The sequence below is a fragment of the Macaca fascicularis genome, chromosome 4 (genome assembly GCF_037993035.2).
Source record: "Macaca fascicularis isolate 582-1 chromosome 4, T2T-MFA8v1.1".
Taxonomy (NCBI): domain Eukaryota; kingdom Metazoa; phylum Chordata; class Mammalia; order Primates; family Cercopithecidae; genus Macaca; species Macaca fascicularis.
In genome coordinates, this window is record NC_088378.1 from 140,532,091 (window position 1) to 140,553,487 (window position 21,397).

General features: G+C 45.4%; 1 pseudogene; it reads left to right on the top strand.

Moving 5' to 3' along the window:
- Positions 1-254: 254 nt before the first annotated feature.
- On the top strand, positions 255-19,977 carry LOC123571630 (class I histocompatibility antigen, Gogo-B*0103 alpha chain-like; annotated as a pseudogene).
- The last annotated feature ends 1,420 nt before the right edge of the window (positions 19,978-21,397 follow it).

Below are 21,397 nucleotides of genomic sequence, written 5' to 3' on the forward strand. Positions count from 1 at the left end.
GCCGTGGAGGACAGGCTGAGACATCGTCGGAGAGATAGGAGGAAGAGGACCTGCTGGACTCCCGGAGGCCTGGTACCCAGGGAAGGCCAGTTCCTGGGGCTGCCTTTGGGCTCCAGAACCTTGATCTAAAGTCAGGTTTTCCCGCTTCTCCATGAGCTTCCAGGAGCAGGGCCACATGGGTCTCAGAAAGTCCCACAGTGCCTGGGAAGTGGGTCTGTCTCTTGTGGGACAAAAATTCTCAGGTCTTTCTCTTTCAGATTCTTACATTTCTTAAAAGAGATTGAATTGGAATTACCCAGGCCCCAAACTGAATTAATGAATTGGAAGTGTGTAATGTGCGTGTGTCTATCTGTGCCCATGTGGATGTATAAACAGGTATGGGCGTCTGTGGGTATGTGTGTGTTTATAAGTGCATATATGTATGTATCTGTACATATTTATGTATATAAGCAGGTATGGGTATGTATGTATGTGTGTGTGTGTTACTCTGTGACTTTCCCATACTTGGCACCATCCTGGCCTTTACCTGGTTGCTCCCTACACTGTAGGTTGTAAGGGACAGAACAGCTCTCCACCGGCGGGCATGGAAGGGGGATCAGGAGAAGTGTTGGGGAGAGCTGGTTTCATCACACTTGGATAAGGAAACAGGACATAAATGGATGGGTCCCACTCTTTTACAGAATTGTGCCTTTAAAAAAGTGTCAGTCACGTTCCTAAGGGATTTACATGAATTAAATCATTTAAACCTCACAAGAGCCCTATGACCTAGAGACAGCTATCAGCCCCATTTTCAGACAAGGAAACTGAGGTCACTAGGAAGTTTAGTAACTGTCAATGGGGTGACTCATGACTCTAAGGAGACAGTCTGACTGCTGAGCCCTCGTGACCGCTCTTTCACACTCACCCTCATAGGCATCTACTGGCTCCCTGTGGGTCACCGCCTGTGGGCTCTGACCAGCTTCCCTTTCTTCTCTAGGCACAGAGACTGGACCAGAGTCTATTGCATTTGCCACAGTCCCGACGGGGGAGTCATGGGGTTCAAGTGACCCATAGGCTGATGGAATGTGCTTGCTGGATGCGGGGGAAAGAGAGATTTATATCTGCCCTGGAGGGAGTCAGTGGTGTTTGTATCATGGCATACGAGGTGCACTATCTAGAATGCTGAAGGGTAAAGACCAGCGGAGGCCATGTAGAGTCTATTCATCACTGTTTTATTTCACAGCCTGCATGGGCCTGAGAGCGGTGGGGTGTTCACTCATCTCCTTCCAATCCCTGATGATTCCTGACCTCTCTTCTTCCAACTGGTAATACCTGCACTCAAGGTTGAACCATGAGGAGGAGTCTACCCACACCCCAGACCACGGCACTTCCTCCTCTCTGTCTGCCAGTCCCTAGTGGGGCCTCCTGGATGGTGTGAGAGGACAGCAATGGAGATAGTAAGAGAACTTGACATTTACACTGGTAAAGAGAAAGCGGGATGTCAACCTAGGAGAAAGATAAGGGCTGCCACAGGGAAGGGGATGAGAGAAGTTCTAACTGGCCCCAAGGGTCACTTAACTCAAAGCTGTGGGAAGTGTTTTCAGCTATCTATTTCTATGTAAGAAATTGCCACAAACTTAGCAGCTTACAACAACACATATGTATTATCCCACATTTCTATGGGTCAGGAATCCAGACACAGCTGTGCAGCTTTCTCATATGATTTTCATCAGAATGCCATGGCTGGGTCTTATCTGGAGGCTGAACGGGGGAAGGATCCACTTCCAAGCCCCAGCAATTGTTGGCAGGATTCATTCCTCCATGCCTGTTAGACTGACAGCCTCAGTTCCTTACTGGCTGGTGGCCAGAGGCTGACTTCAGTTCCTTGCCACACAGGCCTTTCTGCTTCATTAAAACTTGCAAACAAAGAAGGCAGAAGACAGAGTCATCTAGTAATACAGGAGTGGGGCTGTTATGACCTCATCACAGAAGTGGCATCATTTTTGCCACGTTCTGTTGCTTAGAAGCAAGTTTAGGTCCCACCGGTTCTCAGCTGAATGAGATGCCACGAGACAGGATCACTGGGCATCATCTTAGGATCTCTATGCACAGGCTGGACCATGACTGAACAAGATCATTACAAACCTGGGTCGCGGACTGGGCCAGATGATCTGTAGAACTAAGCTGTGTTTATGAAATCAAAGCCCTGGAAACAAAAATCAAGAGATGCCCACTGGAAAGGCTGGTCTTGCATTCTGTGTGAAAGCTAAGATGGCGTTCTCTCCAAATATTTTTCTCTATTAGTTTTCAAACCTCCTGCATCTGTAAAGAAGCAACACCACTAAACCTATGTGTTTTTTCTTTTTTCATTCGAGTGTCATACTGTTAGGCAAATCTTCTGCTTTCACTATTTCTTCAAGCTTGTTTTCATGCAGAATCCCACAAACTTCTGGTAATTATACTTTGTTGATTTCTTTTCCTTCACTCAGTTTATTTTTTAGTGATTTTATTTCTCTTGTATGGATAAATTAGTCAATTTAATTAGGGAATTTGTGTCTTCTAAAGAAATCTTTCTACTATTTTTTAGACCATATGGGCTAAGATCCTCTTGCCAAGCCTCAGCTCCCTTCTCACATGGACACAAGACAAAATTAGTCGGGGCCCTGGGAAGTCAGGGATTGGCATAGTTCTTAAGCAGGACCAGACATGTAGGTCACAAAGATATAAGGCAGATACCTTTGATTTCCTTATGTCCCTGATGACAGCATACCTGGCACTCAATACCTGTCTGTAGAGGTGAACTCAACTAAACTCCTCCCTGATCACTCAATACCATGCGAGCCCAAGCACCTCTTATGTCATGGGCCAAATTCCCTTGTTTTATGTCATTTTTCCAGATGGGGTGCTGTTCACATGGGGACCTTTCTCCTTTTCCACCTCATTTTCCATGTGTGAAACAGTGGATCTTGATCACTCAGATCTCTCAGGGTCCTTTCTACCCTTTCCTCCATCCTAATATTCTCCCTACATTTCCCGCCAGGGTTTCCCCGAACCTCTTCTTCTCCATGTATCCAGTCTAGCATCTCTCAGTTCATTCTTCACACTTAACCCAGAGTGATTCTTCTGGAATGCAGATCTGATCAAGGTTCTTCCTGACTTCAGTGCTGCCAATGCTGCACATTGTCCTCGAATAAAAGCCAAGGTTCTCCCCAACCCCACAAGCCTTAGTCATTGAAACTGCTCACTGCTCCAAGCTTGCTTTTGGCCCCTGTGCTCCTTTCTCTCTAATCTCCACCCTGAACTGCTGGCAGTTCCCCCAGACTTCCTGTGTGCTCTGTCTTCCGAGACTTTGTTTGTGATACTGATTCCCTAAAAGATTTCTCCTGCCATTCACCTGGATTAACTGTGTTCCTCATCCAGTTCTCTGTTTAGACATTGCATCCTCCTGGAAGCAGTTTTCCCCCACTTATTAGAGTAGACTGCATTTACCTGTTTTTTGAGTCCCCTTGTGGAATCTTTGATGTTTCACTCACTGAGGCCTAGGAGAGCCTGACACATAGTAAACGGCCTAATAAATGTTTGCTAAATAAATGTGGGGTTCACCATGAGATACCACCTTATACATGCAAGAATGGCATTAATTTGGCTGAGTGGTGGCTCAAGCCTGTAATCCCAGCATTTTGGGAGGCCAAAGCAGGCAGATCACAAGGTCAGGAGATTGAGACCATCCTGGCTAACACGGTGAAATCCTGTCTCTACCAAAATACAAAAAATTATCCAGGTGTGGGGAATGTGCCTACAGTTGAACCTACTCAGTAGGCTGAGGCAAGAGAGTTGCTTGATCCTGGGAGGTGGAAGTTGCAGTAAGCTGAGATAGCACCACTGCACTCCAGCCTGGGTCTTGCTCTGTCTCAAAAAAAAAAAAAAAAAAAAAAAAAGGAGAAGAAAAAGAAAAAAATGTCATTAATTATAAAGTCAGAAAACAATACATATTGGCATGAATATGGTGAAGAGAGAACACTTTTACACTGCTGGTGGTGAGAATGTAAATTAGTACAACCACTATGGAAAGCAGTATGGCAATTCCTTAAAGAACTAAAACTAGATCTACCATTTGACCCAGCAATCCCACTACTGGGTATCTACCCAAAGGAAAATAAGTAATTATATGGAAAAGACACATGCACACACACATTTATAGCAACACAATTCAGAATTGCAAAGATATGGAACCAAGCTAAGTGCCCATTGACCAACCAGTGGCTAAAGAAAGTGTCATGTGGGAGGTTAAGATGGCCAAATAGGAACAGCTCCAGTCTGCAGCTCCCAGTGTGAGTGATGCAGAAGATGGGTGATTTCTGCATTTGCAACTGAGGTACTGGGTTCATCTCACTGGGGCTTGTCAGACAGTAGGTGCAGCCCACAGAGCAGGATGGGGTATTGTCTCACCCAGGAAGTGCAGGGGGTTGGAGAATTCCCTTTCCTAGCCAAAGGAAGCCATGACAGACAGTATCTGGAAAATTGGGACACTCCCACCCTAACACTGTACTTTTCCAGTGGCCTTAGCAAATGGCAGACCAGGAGATTATATCCCGTGCCTGGCTCGGAGGGTCCCATACCCACAGATCCTCACTCACTGCTAGTACAGCAGTCTGAGATCAAACCGCAAGGTGGCAGTGAGGCTGGGGGAGGAGAGTCCGCCATTGCTGAGGCTTGAGTAGGTAAACAAAGTGGCTGGGAAGCTCCAACTGAGTGGAGCCCACCGCAGCTCAAGGAGGCCTGTGTGTCTCTGTAGACCCCACCTCTGGGGGCAGGGCATAGCTGAACAAAAGGCAGCAGAAACTTCTGCAGACTTAAATGTCCCTGTCTGACAGCTTTGAAGAGAGTAGTGGTTCTCCCAGCATGGAATTTGAGATCTGAGAACTGACAGACTGGCTCCTCAAGTAGGTCCCTGACCCCTAAGTAGCCTAACTGGGAGACGCCTCCTGGTAGGGGGCCAATTGACACCTCATACAACCGGGTGCCCCTCTGAGATGAAGCTTCCAGAGGGAGGATCAGGCAGCAACATCTGCCATTCTGCAATATTTGCTGTTCTGCAGCTTCCGCTGGTGATACCCAGGCAAACAGGGTCTGGAGTGGACCTCTAGCAAACTCCAACAGAGCTGCAGCTGAAGGTTCTGACTGTTAGAAGGAAAACTAACAAACAGAAAGGACATCCACACCAAAACCCCATCTGTATGCCACCATCATCAAAGACCAAAGGTATATAAAACCACAAAGATGGAGAGAAACCAGAGCAGAAAAGCTGAAAATTCTAAAAATCAGAGCACCTCTTCTCCTCCAAAGGAATGCAGCTCCTCACTAGCAACAGAACAAAGCTGTATGGAGAATGGCTTTGACGAGTTGAGAGAAGAAGGCTTCAGACGATCAGTAATAACAAACTTCTCCAAACTAAAAGAGGATGCTCGAACCCATCACAAAGAAACTAAAAACCTTAAAAAAGATTAGATGAATGGCTAACTAGAATAAACAGTATAGAGAAGTCCTTAAATGATCTGATGGAGTTGAAAACCATGGTACAAGAACTACGTGATGCATGCGCAAGCTTCATTAGCTGATTTGATCAAGTGGAAGAAAGGGTATCAGTGATTGAAAATCAAATGAATGAAAAGAAGTGAGAAGAGAAGTTTAGAGAAAAAAGAGTAAAAAGAAACAAACAAAGCCTCCAAGAAATATGGGACTACGTGAAAAGACCAAATCTACGTCTGATTGGTGTACCTGAAAGTGATGGGGAGAATGGAACCAAGTTGGAAAACACTCTTTGGAATATTATCCAGGAGAACTTCCCCAACCTAGAGAGGCAGGCCAACATTCAAATTCAGGAAATACAGAGAATGCCACAAAGATACTCCTCAAGAAGAGCAACTCCAATACACATAATTGTCAGATTCACCAAAGTTGAAATGAAGGAAAAAATGTTAAGGGCAGCCAGAGAAAAAGGTTGGGTTACACATAAAGGGAAGCCCATCAGACTAACAACGGATCTCTCAGCAGAAGCTCTACAAGCCAGAAGAGAGTGGGGACTGATATTCAACACTCTTAAAGAGAAGAATTTTCAACCCAGAATGTCATATCCAGCCAAACTAAGCTTCATAAGTGAAGGAGAAATAAAAGCCTTTACAGAAAAACAAATGCTGAGAGATTTTGTCACCACCAGGCCTGCTTTATAAGAGCTCCTGAAGGAAGCACTAAACATGGAAAGGAACAACTGGTACCAGCCACTGCAAAAACATGGCAAATTGTAAAGACCATCAATGCTAGGAAGAAACTGCATCAACTAATGAACAAAATAACCAGCTAACATCATAATGACAGGATCAGATTCATACATAACAATATTAACCTTAAATGTAAATGGGCTAAATGCTCCAATTAAAAGACACAGACTGACAAATTGGATAAAGAGTCAAGACCCATCAGTGTGCTGTATTCAGGAGACCCATCTCATGTGCAGAGACACACATAGGCTCAAAATAAAGGGATGGAGGAAGATCTACCAAGCAAACAGAAAACATAAAAAAGCAGGGGTTGCAATCCTAGTCTCTGATAAAATAGACTTTAAACCAACAAAGATCTAAAGAGACAAGGCCATTACATTATGGTAAAGGGATCAATTCATTAAGAAGAGCTAACTATCCTAAATATATATGCACCCAATACAGGAGCACCCAGATTCATAAAGCAAGTCCTTAGAGACCTACAAAGAGACTTAGACTCCCACATAATAATAATGGGAGACTTAAAAAAATTTTTTTTATTATACTTTAAGTTCTAGGGTACATGTGCACAACATGCAGGTTTGTTACATATATATACATGTGCCATGTTGGTGTGCTGCACCCATTAACTCGTCATTTATGTTAGATATATCTCCTAAAGCTATCCCTCCCCCCCCACACCATGACAGGCTCCGGTGTGTGATGTTGCCCACCCTGTGTCCAAGTGTTCTCGTTGTTCAATTCCCACCTATGAGTGAGAACATGCGGTGTTTGGTTTTCTGTCCTTGCGATAGTTTGCTCAGAATGATGGTTTCCAGCTGCATCCATGTCCCTACAAAGGACATGAACTCATCCTTTTTTATGGTTGCATAGTATTCCATGGTGTGTATGTGCCACATTTTCTTAATCCAGCCTATCATTGATGGACATTTGGGTAGGTTCCAAGTCTTTGCTATTGTGAATAGTGCTGCATTAAACATACATGTGCATGTGTCTTTATAGCAGCATGATTTATAATCCTTTGGGTATATACCCAGTAATACCAAATGGTTGGGTCAAGTGATATTTCTAGTTTTAGATCCTTGAGGAATTGCCACACTGTCTTCCACAATAGTTGAACTAGTTTACAGTCCCACCAACAGTGTAAATGTGTTCCTATTTCTCCACATCCTCTCCAGCACCTGTTGTTTCCTGACTTCTTAATGATCGCCATTCTAACTGGTGTGAAATGGTATCTCATGTGGTTTTATTTGCATTTCTCTGATGGCCAGTGATGATGAGCATTTTTTTCATGTGTCTGTTGACTGCATAAATGTCTTCTTTTGAGAAGTGTCTGTTCATATCCTTTGCCTACTTTTTGATGGAGTTGTTTGATTTTTTTCTAGTAAATTTGTTTAAGTTCTTTGTAGATTCTGGATATTAGCTCTTTGTCAGATGGGTAGATTGTAAAAATTTTCTCCCATTCTGTAGGTTGCCTGTTCACTCTGATGGTAGTTTCTTTTGCCGTGTAGAAGCTCTTTAGTTTAATTAGATCCCATTTGTCAATTTTGGCTTTTGTTGCTATTGCTTTCTGGTGTTTTAGTCATGAAGTCCTTGCCCATGCCTATGGCCTGAATGGTATTGCCCAGATTTTCTTCTAGGGTTTTAATGGTTTTAGGTCTAACATTTAAGTTTTTAATCCATCTTGAATTAATTTTTGTATAGGTGTAAGGAAGGGATCCAGTTTCAGCTTTCTACATATGGCGAGCCAAGTTTCCCAGCACCATTTATTAAATAGGAAATCCTTTCCCCATTTCTTGTTTTTGTCAGGTTTGTCAGAGATCAGATGGTTGTAGATGTGTGGTGTTATTTCCGAGGGCTCTATTCTGTTCCATTGGTCTATATCTCTGTTTTGGAACCAGTACCATGCTGTTTTGGTTACTGTATCCTTGTAGTATAATTTGAAGTCAGGTAGCGTGATGTCTCCAGCTTTGTTCTTTTGGCTTAGGATTGTCTTGGCAATGCAGGCTATTTATAGTTCCATATGAACTTTAAAGTAGTTTTTTCCAATTCTGTGAAGAAAGTCATTGGTAGCTTGATGGGGATGGCATTGAATCTATAAATTACCTTGGGCAGTATGGTCATTTTCACACTATTGATTCTTCCTATCCATGAGCATGGAATGTTCTTCCATTTGTTTGTGTCCTCTTGTATATCATTGAGCAGTGGTTTGTAGTTCTCGTTGGAAAGGTCCTTCACATCCCTTGTAAGTTGGATTCCTAGGTATTTTATTCTATTTGAAGCAATTGTGAATGGGAATTCACTCATGATTTGGCTCTCTGTCTGTTATTGGTGTATAAGAATGCTTGTGAGTTTTGCACATTTAGAAAACCTGATCATCTCAGCTCAAAATCTCCTGAAGCTGATAAGCAACTTCAGTAAGTCTCAGGATACAAAATCAATGTGCAAAAATCACAAAAACATACAAAATGACTTAATGGACTCTAGGGACTTGTTGGTGAAATTTGGGAGTAGGGTGAGGTATAAAAGACAACAATGGGTACAGAGTACACTGCTTGGGTGATGGTGCACCAAAATCTCAGAATTCACTACTAAAGAACTCACACACATAACCAAAAACTACCTTTCCCCCAAACACTATTGAAATAAAAATTTTTTTAATAAATGTGAAGTTGATTTGTAATTTAAAATTTATTTTGAATGGCAACTACAAGAAAAAGATTTAAAAAGATTATAATAATAAAAATGTGCATAGAGTGAAAAGCAAATTTCCTCCTCCATCTCATCCACATTTATTCCAAATTCCTTGCCTGGACACAACCACTGTTACCAGTTTCAGCAAGAAATTAAGACAGAAATTAAAGTTCTGTTCCTCATAATAATCAGGATCAATTATCCCTGCTCATACAGTAACCCCTCCTTTTCCCAACAGCCTCCTAGCCTGAGGAACCCAAATTGAACAGGTAAAATACATACCCCTAAATGTAATGTAACTTGTGCTCTGTTCCATGGTAGGAACTTCCTTCTCTGGGATCCCAAACTCCTAGACAAGCTAAGTATGTCGAGGGGATGGGAAGCACCAACACCCCACGTGTGTTACCGGAAGTGCTGGTGAGTATAGTCATTCATTCTTCCACCACTGGTTGTTAGAGACTTACTCTACCTGTTGGAGACTTGGCACCATGTAACAGCTGCTGGCATAACCTTAGTGTATGCTTCATCCTGAAGGACATTACCCATCCTGATAGGATGTGATCTTGAAGATAAAACCCAGTTGCACCCTCAAGAGAACATTCCACTGCTCTGTCAGCTGGCAGTGTGTGTGGTGCAGTATGGGGTAGAACCAGAAGGTCTCATGGTCATGTGTCCACTGCCAGACGCTCTTCGCTGTAAAGTAGGTCTCTTAGTCTGGGGCAATGTTATGTGGATCCCCTATTAGAAGATCATACATATGTGAGCCCTTGAATAATGGTTCTGAGTGTGGCACTGTGGAAAGAAAGAACAAACTCATACCCCTAATACAAGGTCACCTAAATCTGAAAGAACCCCTGACTTTTTCATTGTGAAAAAGTAAAAGTATAATCAATTTGCCACCAAATTGCTCATTGACCTCTGTAAGTGAAGGTAATCTGTTGGAGTTTGTTTATCGCTGGAAGGTAGGTTGTGACAATAACCATGTCAGCCATGCTAAAGGGAGCCCAAGCCTTGGGTGCATCTCTGCCACCATAGATACTACTTTCAAGAGCCTGTTTCATGAGCACTGGGATGGTTAAGGACAGAGGCTGGCTGATGTGTACTGAATGATTCATCCTGTACATGTGGTTGTTTAGACTATTTGTATAGAGGCTAATTTTTGCTGAGCATTAACATCTCATACAAAAGATCCTAGCACTTTGTGTGTACTGTATGCGTCTTTCCAGATATTCCTGTTCCTGATCTTCCAATCTTGCTCCTTCAGGGCCCCTGACCCGCTGTTTAAGCCATTTGCCGTTGCCTATGAGTCTGTGCATATTCTCACCTCAGGCCACTTCTGTCTACACAAAGTGGGCGAATCAGAGCCCCACCTGCCTATTGGTAGGACCCTCTTCAACGCTGTCTCTGCTCATTGCCGAGTTGCCCACACTGCAGGCACACTCTACTGCTGCCTCATACCAATGCACTAAGCTGGCATGTTTATGAAGAAGCTCAGAATTTTCCTTTTAAGTCAGCTGGTCATAGAAACTACCCATAAGGTCATTGGTGAGAGTTGAGGTCAAGGCAAAAGTCCAGCAGTGCGAGGTGACATGAAGTCTGAGCAAGGTCTTTATGTAATTAGCATCAGTACTCAGAACATGCATACTTTCACCCAAGGATCAGCTATTGGTTTCAGTAAAGGCCCAAATGGTTTCCCTTCGCTGTATGTGTGTTCATTCCCCTCCCCGAAGCTATGTGTAACCCCATAGGGATCACAGAGGTTCCCATCAACCACAGCCAGTTACATCCACAAAAGCCTTGATCCTTGTTAGCAGATGGGAGAGGGTGGCTTTGAGGATTGAAATCCCTCCTTCATAGGACTCTGGATACTTACACAGTTGCTTCCTCCTGTGCGTCTCCATGAATCTCAGCACTGTGTTTGGGACACCATCTGCACTCTTACTCTTCACGCAATTCTGTTTGCTCCCCCGATGGCTGCTTTTCCTTTGAAGCACAACAGTGGCCGTCACGTTCTTGGCCTGAGGGTTACTGGCTTACTCTGTGGGATTCTGGGGTCAGTTCCTTCCCTTTTTTAGCCATCCTTGGGCTTCACAAAACTTAGCTTCACAATTATACTCATCTCTCTCTGTGTGCACCTCTAAGACATTACTGATAAAACAACTGAGTTTTTTTGAAATTACAAAAACATGCACAAGAAAATGTTTATGGGGCCAATTGATTAGCATGGAAAAGCATAAACCTTCCTGTTCTCTGCCTCTCATTAGAATTTAATCCCCCAAAATTGAACTCATTTCAAACTTCTGGATTAACTAGGAGTTGCTGTAGCCAGCCCATTCTAGGCAGCATCCTGTAAGCCCCTGGGATTGGTGGACACAAGACCACTTTTTCCATTCATATATGTGGTTCTGTTCTGGTCAAATCAGTGGACTTCCAGTGCCCTTCCTGAGTATACTGAGGTAAATTACTCAGACCACGAACTGACGTTTTTGTTTTATTTTTTAATTTTTTTTTAGACGGAGTCTCACTCTGTTGCCCAGGCTGGAGTGCAGTGGCACGATCTTGGCTCACTGCAAGCTCCGCCTCCCAGATTCATGCCATTCTCCTGCCTCAGCCTCCTGAGTAGCTGGGACTACAGGCATCCGCCACCACGCCTGGCTAATTTTTTTGTATTTTTAGTAAAGACGGGGTTTCACTGTGTTAGCCAAGATGGTCTCAATCTCCTGACCTCGTGATCCACCCACCTCAGCCTCCCAAAGTGCTGGGATTGCAGGTGTGAGCCACCGTGCCCAGCCCACGAACTCACATTTTTTAAATAAATAAAATAGCAGCATAGTTAAGAATTTATTTATCCTGTTACTGGATATGTACCTGAAGGATTATAAATCATTCTACTATACTATAAAGACACATGCACACATATGTTCATTGCAGCACTATTTACAATAGTAAAGACTTGGAACCAACCCAAATGCCCATCAATGAAAGACTGGATAAAGAAAATGTGGCACATATACACCATGGAATATTATGCAGCCATAAAAAAGAATGAGTTCGTGTCCTTTGCAGAGACATGGATGAAGCTGGAAACAATCATTCCCAGCAGACTAACACAGAAACAGAAAACCAAACACTGCATGTTCTCACTCATACGCGGGAGTTGAACAATGAGAACATGTGGACCCAGGGAGGGAAACATCACATGCCTGGGCCTGTCGGGGGATGGGGGCAAGAGGAGGGATAGCATTAGGAGAAATACCTAATGCATGTGGGGCTTAAAACCTAGATGATGGGTTGATGGATGCAGCAAACCACCATGGCACATGCATACCTATATAATGAAGTTGCACATTTGGCACATGTATCCAGAACTTAAAGTACAATAAAAAATAATTTATTTCATTTGTACAGTCCATTAAATTTTTTGGACATTTTTTAAAACTGCACTTTTCATAGTTTTTGATACATCCTAGCTCCAATAAATAACTTGCTAAAATGACTAAATCTCATAGATATATCAATGGTTTACATCATCTAACGGCACATTTGCTTGTCAAACTGAGGTCAGCCAGTCCACCTTCATTCACTGTTAGTAACTCATGTGCTACATTGTTAAAAACCCAGTATCACCTCATATCCCCTCTAGTGTATTCTCTGCAGAGGAGAATCCAGGCACTATATCTCCCAGGATCCCCTTCCCTGTATAGTTCCAGTTTACATTTTCCAATGAGAGAGACTTGCATGAGAAATGGGGCCCAGGAGAGATGGTGGGACAGGCCTGTAGCCATCAGTGGTGGCTGCAGGTAGAGGAGCAGGCAGATGTCAGGTTCTCAGTGGCTCCCCTGCTAGGCTAGAGACCCACCTGCTTTGCCTGTGCAGACTAAGATGAGTGATAAGAGCTTTCTCACACGTTCTGGAGAATATAACAATCTTGCAGCAGGATTCTGAGAACCTCCCATCCATGCTTCAAGCTGAAGTCTTCAGTATATGCTTCCCTGACCTCCCAACTGCAGCTTTCAGGAGCTCCAATGGTGACTGGTATTATTATAGTATCCTGCTGCTGCTATAACAAATTACCACAACTAAGTGGCTTAAAACAACACAAGTGTATTCTCTTACAGTTCTGGAGGTAAGAAGTAAAAAATGGGTCACTATGGGCTAAAAGTAACATGTCATCAGAGCTGCATTTCTTTTGAGGCTGTAAAGGAAAATCTGTTTCCTCACCCTTTCCAGCTTCTTGGGGCTGCCTGCATTCTTTGGCTTGTGGTCTCTTCCTCCATCTTCCAAGTCAGCAGTCACATCACTGACCTCTGATTCTGTTGCCATAGCTCTAACTCTGATGCTGCTCTCTACTCCTTTCACTTATAAGGACTATTGTGATTACATTGAACCTACCCAGATAATCCAGGATAATCTTCCCATCTCAAGAGCCTCAGCTTAATCACATCTGAAAAGTTCCTTTTGCCCTATTAGGAGACATTTTTACAAGTTCCAGGGATTAGGACACAGACATATTTAGGAGACCACTACTCTGCCTGTCACATGACTTCACCAATATTTGTTACCCGTGGTTTCCAAACATTAGTATATGCTCTTATTTCTATTTATTCCTGAAATACCAGAGTGAGTCTGTTTTTCTGAAAACGGCTCCCTAATGCCCAGAGGAGCTCAAAAATTTTCTGTCTGTTGTCTCAAAGTCTCCAAATTGTACTGATTCTTCAGTGTGCAATGGCTGTAAATTAGGCAATAATCTTGCTGGGGTGTTGGAGGGAGAAGAAAGGAAATGACTAGACAGCCCTTCTGATTCTGTCCTCTGTCCCTGATGGCTGGCCGTCTTGAGCTGTAAGCCAGTTTCCCTCCCAAGTAGACCCGGTCATTTCTGACTCCCCAAGAGGTTTTAACAGTATTCATACCCACTTCCTTCATCAGTCATCTTCTTGTCTTATGTCTCCATGTTTACATTTTTCTTCTCTTCTACTACTGTAGTTCTGCCTTGATTCTTCTGCCATTGCCTCCCTTTTACATGCATGTGCTTCAACCAGTTCTCTAGGAAGACATTCCAGACAGCTCTTTATCATGTTACTGTATTTGACTGCAGAGCTTTCAAGATTTGTAACATTTTATTTTGAAATTTTTAGTGTAAAAATAATTCATGCTCACAATAGGAAATGAAACAATCAAAATATGCATAAATATACTTTTAAATCTCTCCTGTCACTAAATCCAAACCCACTTTACTAAGGTGATTACTATTGTATCAGCCTTCTCTCTGCATGTCTACTTTCTTCAGTTGCATGCAAACCATATTGAGTGTTTTTATCTGGTAGCTTTTGTTGAACTGCAATGACTGTAAATTTTATGTGTAATTTAATCATTTTCCAGACAACTTGTGATATAACTTAAATAGTATAAAATCCACACATATACAATATACAATTCAGTGGTTTTTAGAATATTCACAGTTGTGCCTCCAGTACCACAATCAATTACAGATCCTTTTATCTCCATATCCAAAGCCCAGGCCTAAGAAACTACCAACCTATGTTTTAGCTCTACAGATTTACCTATTCTGAACATTTTATGTAATGAAATTATACAACATGTGGCTGTTTGTGTCTGTCTTCTTTTACTTACCAGAACGTATTCAAAGTTTGAATGAGTCGTAGCTTGTATCAGTACTTAACATCTTTTTCATTGCTTAATTATATTCCATTGTATGGATATATCACAATTTATTTATTAGTTGGCAACATTTTGGTCCTTCTCATTTGGCTTGTGATGAATAATGCTGCTACAAACATGGTATATAAGTTTTTATGTGAACTTAAGTTTTTATTTCACTTGGGTATACTGTATACATAGGAGGAGATTGCTGGTTCATGTAATAACTTAATGTTCAACAATTTGAGCTACTGATAGCCTGCTTTCTAAAGGGGCTATGTCTCTTAAATCCCCACCAGCAAAATGTGAGTGTTCTAGTATCTCCACATTCTCATCAACACTAATTATTACTTTTTAAATTATGGCCATTCTAGTGGGTGGGAAATAGTATCTCATTTTTGGGTTGATGTGCATTTCGCTGATGGTAAATGATGTTGAACATGTTTCTATGTGCTTATGAGCCTTTTGTATATTATTTGTCTTATTATTTTATTTATTGTGTATTATTATCTTATTATTACTAATATTATTATAATGAGTTACAACCATTCTTTATATATTCTAAATACAAGTCCTTTCCTTGCCAGATGTAAGATTTGCAAAAATTTTCTCCCATTCGATGAGTTTCTTTTCACTTTCTTGGTGGTGTCCTTACACTCACACATTTTAAATTTTGATGATGTTCGATTTATCTTTTATTTCCTCTTTTTGCTTGTGCCTTTGGTATCATTTAAGATCAGGTATTTTTACCTAATCCAAAGTCATGAAGACATATACCTATATTTTCTTCTAAGAGTTTTCTAGTGTTAAGTCTCACATTTAGGTCTTTGGTACACGTTGAGGTAATGTTTATATGTAGTGTGAAGTAGGGATCCAGCTTTATTCTTTTGCATATGGATAGCCTGTTGTCTCAGCACCACTTGATGAAAAGATAATTTCTTCCCCCACTGAATTATATTAGCACTGTTTTCCAAAACCAATTAACCATAGAAGTGAAGAGTATTGCTGGGCCCTCAATTTTGTTCTGACTTCATTCTTTTTAATGCTGTTGTAAGTTGGATTTTTAAATAACATTTGTATTAATGCATTGATACTCTATAGAAGCACATTCAATTTTTGTGTTTTGATCTTGTAGCCTACCAATGTGCCAAACTCATTTAGTATTAGTAGTTTAGTAGTTGCTAAACTCATTTAGTGTCCAGATAAAATATGCACACTGCTTAGATGTGCAGAGTTCAGGAAAACAGGCAGTGCTTGAGCGTCCGTGAAGAGCATTGGGTCTGCATGGAGCACTCGCAACTTTGAGGTGATGACTACAGGCTCCCGGTCGCAATAGACAGTAACAAACTCTGCTTCTTTGTATTCAAGAGATGTTCTGGACTCACGCAGGGAAATTCGGGCTAGGGAATGAAGATAATTTTAAATGCAACAACTCAGAGTCACAGATGCATAGTCTGGGAAAGTAAAACTTAGGAGCTTTGAGAGTTTAATTGTAATGCTGTTTTGACACAGGTCTTTTACAGATTGGAATTCTAATCATTCAGGGATTACCAATATTGTGCTACCTACTATATTAATAAACAAAAAGGAAACTGATCTCTATGAGAATCTCTGTGTGGTGCCTTCAGACAAAACTTCACCAGGTTTAGAGAGAAAACCCCTGTCTCTACACCTCCATTCCCAGGGCGAGCTCACTCCGGCATGAAGTTCCGTGGTCAGTTTCCCTGCACAAAGGTCCAAAGGGAGAGGTAAGGAGTGGGAGGCAGGGAGCCCAGTTCAGGATCGGGGATTCCAGGACGAGTAGGGAAGGGGAAGGGGCTAGGCGCAGCCTGGGGGGTCTCTCCCTGGTTTCCACAGACAGATCTTTGTCCAGGACTCAGGCAGACAGTGTGACAAAGAGGCTTGGTGTAGGAAAAGAGGGATCAAGACGAAATCCCAGGTCCTGGGCGTGGCTCTCAGGGCCTGGGGCCTTATCTGCATTGGAGAGGCACAGAGTTGGGGATTCCCCACTCCCCTAGTTTCACTTCTCCCAACAGGTGGCGGGTCCTTCCTCCAGGATACTCGTCACGCGTCCCCAGTTCCCACTCTCATTGGGTGTCGGATGTCTAGAGAAGCCAATCAGCGTCGCCGCGGTCTCAGTTCTAAAGTCCCCACGCGCCCACCCGGACTCAGAGTCTCCTCAGACGCCGAGATTCGGGTCATGGTGCCCCGAACCTTCCTCCTGCTGCTCTCGGGGGCCCTGGCCCTGACCGAGACCTGGGCCGGTGAGTGCGGGGTCGGGAGAGAAATGGCCTCTGCGGGGAGGAGCGAGGGGACAGCAGGAGGGGGCGCAGGACCCGGGGAGCCGCGCGGGGAGGAGGGTCGGGCCGGTCTCAGCCTCTCCTCGCCCCCAGGCTCGCACTCCTTGAGGTGTTTCAGCGCCGGCACATCCCGGCCCGGCCACTGGGAGCCCCGCTTCATCGCCGTGGGCTACGTGGACGACACGCAGTTCCTGCGGTTCGACAGCGACGCCGCGAGTCCAAGGATGGAGTCGCGGGCGCCGTGGTTGGAGCAGGAGGGGCCGGAGTATTGAGAAGAGCAGACAGAGCTCGCCAAGAACATCACACAATCTTTCCGAGTGAGCCTGCGGAACCTGTGCGGCTACTACAACCAGAGCGAGGCCGGTGAGTGGTCCCGGCCCGGGGCGCAGGTCACGACCCCTCCCCAACCCCGACGGACGGCCCGGGTCTCCCCGAGTCTCCGGGTCCAAGATCCGCCCCGAGGCCGTGGGACCCGCCCAGACCCTCGACCGGGGAGAGCCCCAGGCGCCTTTACCCGCTTTCATTTTCAGTTGAGGCCAAAGTCCTCGCGGGTTGGTCGAGGCGGGGCGGGGCTCGGGGGACGGGCTGACCGCGGGGGCGGGGCAGGGTTTCACACCATCCAGTGGATGTACGGCTGCGACCTGGGACCCGACGGGCACCTCTTCCGCGGGTATCACCAGTTCGCCTACGACGGCAAGGATTACATCGCCCTGAACGAGGACCTGCGCTCCTGGACCGCGGCAGACACGGCGGCTCAGATCACCCAGCGCAAGTGGGAGGCGGCCCGCGAGGCAGAGCAGTGGAGAGCCCACCTGGAGGGCGAGTGCGTGCAGTGGCTCCGGAGACACCTGGAGAACGGGAAGGAGACGCTGCAGCGCGCAGGTACCAGGGGCAGTGGGGCGCCTTCCCCATCACCTCTAGATCGCCCGTGATGGCCTCCCATGAGGAGGGGAGGAAAATGGGATCAGCCCTAGAATGTCGCCCTCCCTTGAATGGAGAATGGCATGAGTTTCCCTGATTTCCTCTGAGGGCCCCCTCTGCTCTCTAGGACAATTAAGGGATGACGTCTCTGAGGAAATGGAGGGGAAGACAGTCCCTGGAATACTGATCAGAGGTCCCCTTAGACCCCTGCAGCAACTTTGGGCACCGTGAATTTTTCTCTCAGGCCTTGTTCTCTGCCTCACACTAAATACGTCTGAAGGTCTGATTCCAGCTTTTCTGAGTCCCTCGGCCTCCACTCAGGTCAGGACCAGAAGTCCCTGTTCCTCTCTCAGAGTCTAGAACTCTCCAAGGAATAGGAGATTATCCCAGATGCTGTGTCCAGTCTGGTGTCTGGGTTCTGTGCTCCCTCCTCCACCTCAGGTGTCCTGTTCATTCTCAGGGTGGTCACATGAGTGCTGCTGGGGTGTCCCATGAGAGATGCAAAGCTCCTGAATTTTCTGACTCTTTCCATCAGATCCCCCAAAGACACACGTGACCCACCAGCCCATCTCTGACCATGAGGCCACCCTGAGGTGCTGGGCCCTGGGCTTCTACCCTGCGGAGATCACACTGACCTGGCAGCGGGATGGGGAGGACCAAACTCAGGACACTGAGCTTGTGGAGACCAGGCCAGGAGGAGATGGAACCTTCCAGAAGTGGGGAGCTGTGGTGGTGCCTTCTGGAGAAGAGCAGAGATACACATGCCATGTGCAGCCTGAGGGGCTGCCGGAGCCCCTCACCCTGAGATGGGGTAAGGAGGGGGATGAGGGGTCATGTCTCTTCTCAGGGAAAACAGGAGCCCTTCTGGAGCCCTTCAGCAGGGTCAGGGCCCCTCAACTTCCCCTCCTTTCCCAGAGCCATCTTCCCAGTCCACCATCCCCATCGTGGGCATCGTTGCTGGCCTGGCTGTCCTAGCAGTTGTGGTCACCAGAGCTGTGGTCGCTGCTGTGATGTGGAGGAGGAAGAGCTCAGGCAGGGAAGGGGTGAGGGGTGGAGTCTGGGTTTTCTTGTCCCACTGGGGGTTTCAAGCCCCAGGTAGAAGTGTTCCCTGACTCATTACTGGGAAGCAGCATCCACACAGGGGCTAACCCAGCCTGGGGCCCTGTGTGCCAGCACTTACTCTGTTGTGCAGCACATGTGACAATGAAGGACAGATGTATCACCTTGATTTCCTGATTCCAGCATTCATGAGTCAGGGGAAGGTCCCTGCTAAGGACAGACCTTAGGAGGGCAGTTGGTCCAGGACACACACCTGCTTCCCTCCTGTTTGCTGATCCTGCCCTGGGTCTGTAGTCATAGTTCTGGAAATTTCTTTTGGGTCCAAGACTAGGAGGTTCCTCTAAGATCTCATGACCCTGCTTCCTCCCAGTCCCCTCACAGGACATTTTCTTCCCACAGGTGGAAAAGGAGGGAGCTACTCTCAGGCTGCTTGTAAGTGGTGGGGGTGGGAGTGTGGAGGAGCTCACCCATCCCATAATTCCTCCTGTCCCATGTCTCCTGTGGGCTCTGACCAGGTCCTGTTTTTGTTCTACCCCAGCCAGCGACAGTGCCCAGGGCTCTGATGTGTCTCTCACGGCTTGAAAAGGTGAGATTCTTGGGGTCTAGAGTCAGGGGCGGGGGAACAGAGGGGAAAGGTCTGCGTAATGGAGATTCTTTGATTGTGACGTTTCGAGTGTGTGGTGGCTGTTCAGAGTGTCATCACTTACCATGACTGACTTGAATTTGTTCATGACTGTTGTTTTCTGTAGCCTGAGACAACTGTCTTGTGTGGGACTGAGATGCAGGATTTCTTCACATCTCCCTTTTGTGACTTCAAGATACTCTGGCATCTCTTTCTGCAAAGGCATCTGAATGTGTCTGCGTCCCTGTTAGCATAATGTGAGGAGGTGGAGAGACAGCCCACCCCGTGTCCCCCGTGACCCCTGTTCCCACACTGACCAGTGTTTCCTCCCCAGTCATCTTTCCTGTTCCAGAGAGGTGGGGCTGGATGTCTCCATCTCAGTCTCAACTTTATGTGCACTGAGCTGCACCTTCTTACTTCCCTACTGAAAATAAGAATCTGAATATAAATTTGTTTTCTCAAATAACTGCTATGAGAGGTTGATGGATTAACTAAATAAGTAAACCCTAGAACTTGAGAGAGCAAATAAAGACCTGAGAACCTTCCAGAATCCGCATGTTCGCTGTGCTGCATCTGTTGCAGGTGGGGGTGGAGAAGGCTGTGAGGAGCCCAGTGTGGACTGGGCCTGTGCCTAGTTGCTGTTCAGTTCTTCATGGACTTTATGTGGTCAGTCCTCAGCTGGGTCACCTCACTGCTCCGTTGTCCTTGTCCCTTCAGTGGAACCTTGTCCAGCGGGAGCTGTGACCACAGAGGCTCAGACATCACCCAGGGTGGCCCCTGCGCACGGGGGTCTCTGTGCATTCTGAGACAAATTTTCAGAGCCATTCACCTCCTGCCCTGCTTCTAGAGCTTCTGTTCTGCTCTGCTTTCCTGCCCTCTCTCCCTGCCCTGGTTCTAGTGATCTTGGTGCTGAATCCAATCCCAACTCATGAATCTATAAAGCAGAGTCTAATTTAGACTTATATTTGTCCGTGAAATTGGACCCATTATCAAGGACTGTTCTTTCCTGAAGAGAGAACCTGGTTGTGAGCTGCAGTGTGCTGTGGGGGGTGGGCACCAAGGGAGTGATTGACTGTGGAAAAGAATGAGGGCAAGGACTGAACCCTGGACCTCCAGTTGTAAGGGATGTGATCAGACCACACCCAGAGCAGACTGCACAGTTCTGACCCCAAGTCTAGAGGACACTTAGACAAGGAACTTCCGTGTGTACGGAGATCACCCGGACGTGGTGCTGAGATCCAGGAAGTCTGGAGTTGAGCTACAGATTCTGTATTTATGACAAGGCTGGAGTTCATGTTGCTGTTCTCCAGATTACACTTGGAGTATCAAGAACAGCAGGATCCCACATGTCTGAGCATCAGCCTCACCTCTAGGGCTTGTTATATAAACGATTCCTTGGTCTTGTGCGTAATACTCTGAGACAGGAGTTCTGGGGAGTGGCCTGAGTATTTTCTAAGCTCCCGCCAGCAATCCTGTTGCTCAGCCAGATTGGGAACCACTGAGATCAGAGATCAGAGAGTGCCCAGGGTGGGTGGATGGGGTGGGTTTTCAAACCTGTTTAAAAGAGGATTTTTCTCACAGTAAGAAAAGGGAGGATGTGTATCATCAGTTATGAGATGTGACATTCCCTGTTGTTCTCTCCACAGTGGGGTAGACACCAGGTAGAGAATTCAGGATGTGGCTCTCGCACAAGGAACACCTGTGAATGCCGCTCTCTGACACCCGCCCACAGACTCATTTCACACTCACTTCTTGGAGCAAACCATGGAAACCAAATTTCTGTAATGTACACAAAAAGTCGTATATCTGGTATTGGGGGCTAGTTTTATTGTGGGGAAGGCCACAGAAGCAGGCTGGAACCTACACATCCAGGAACAGAATCCACA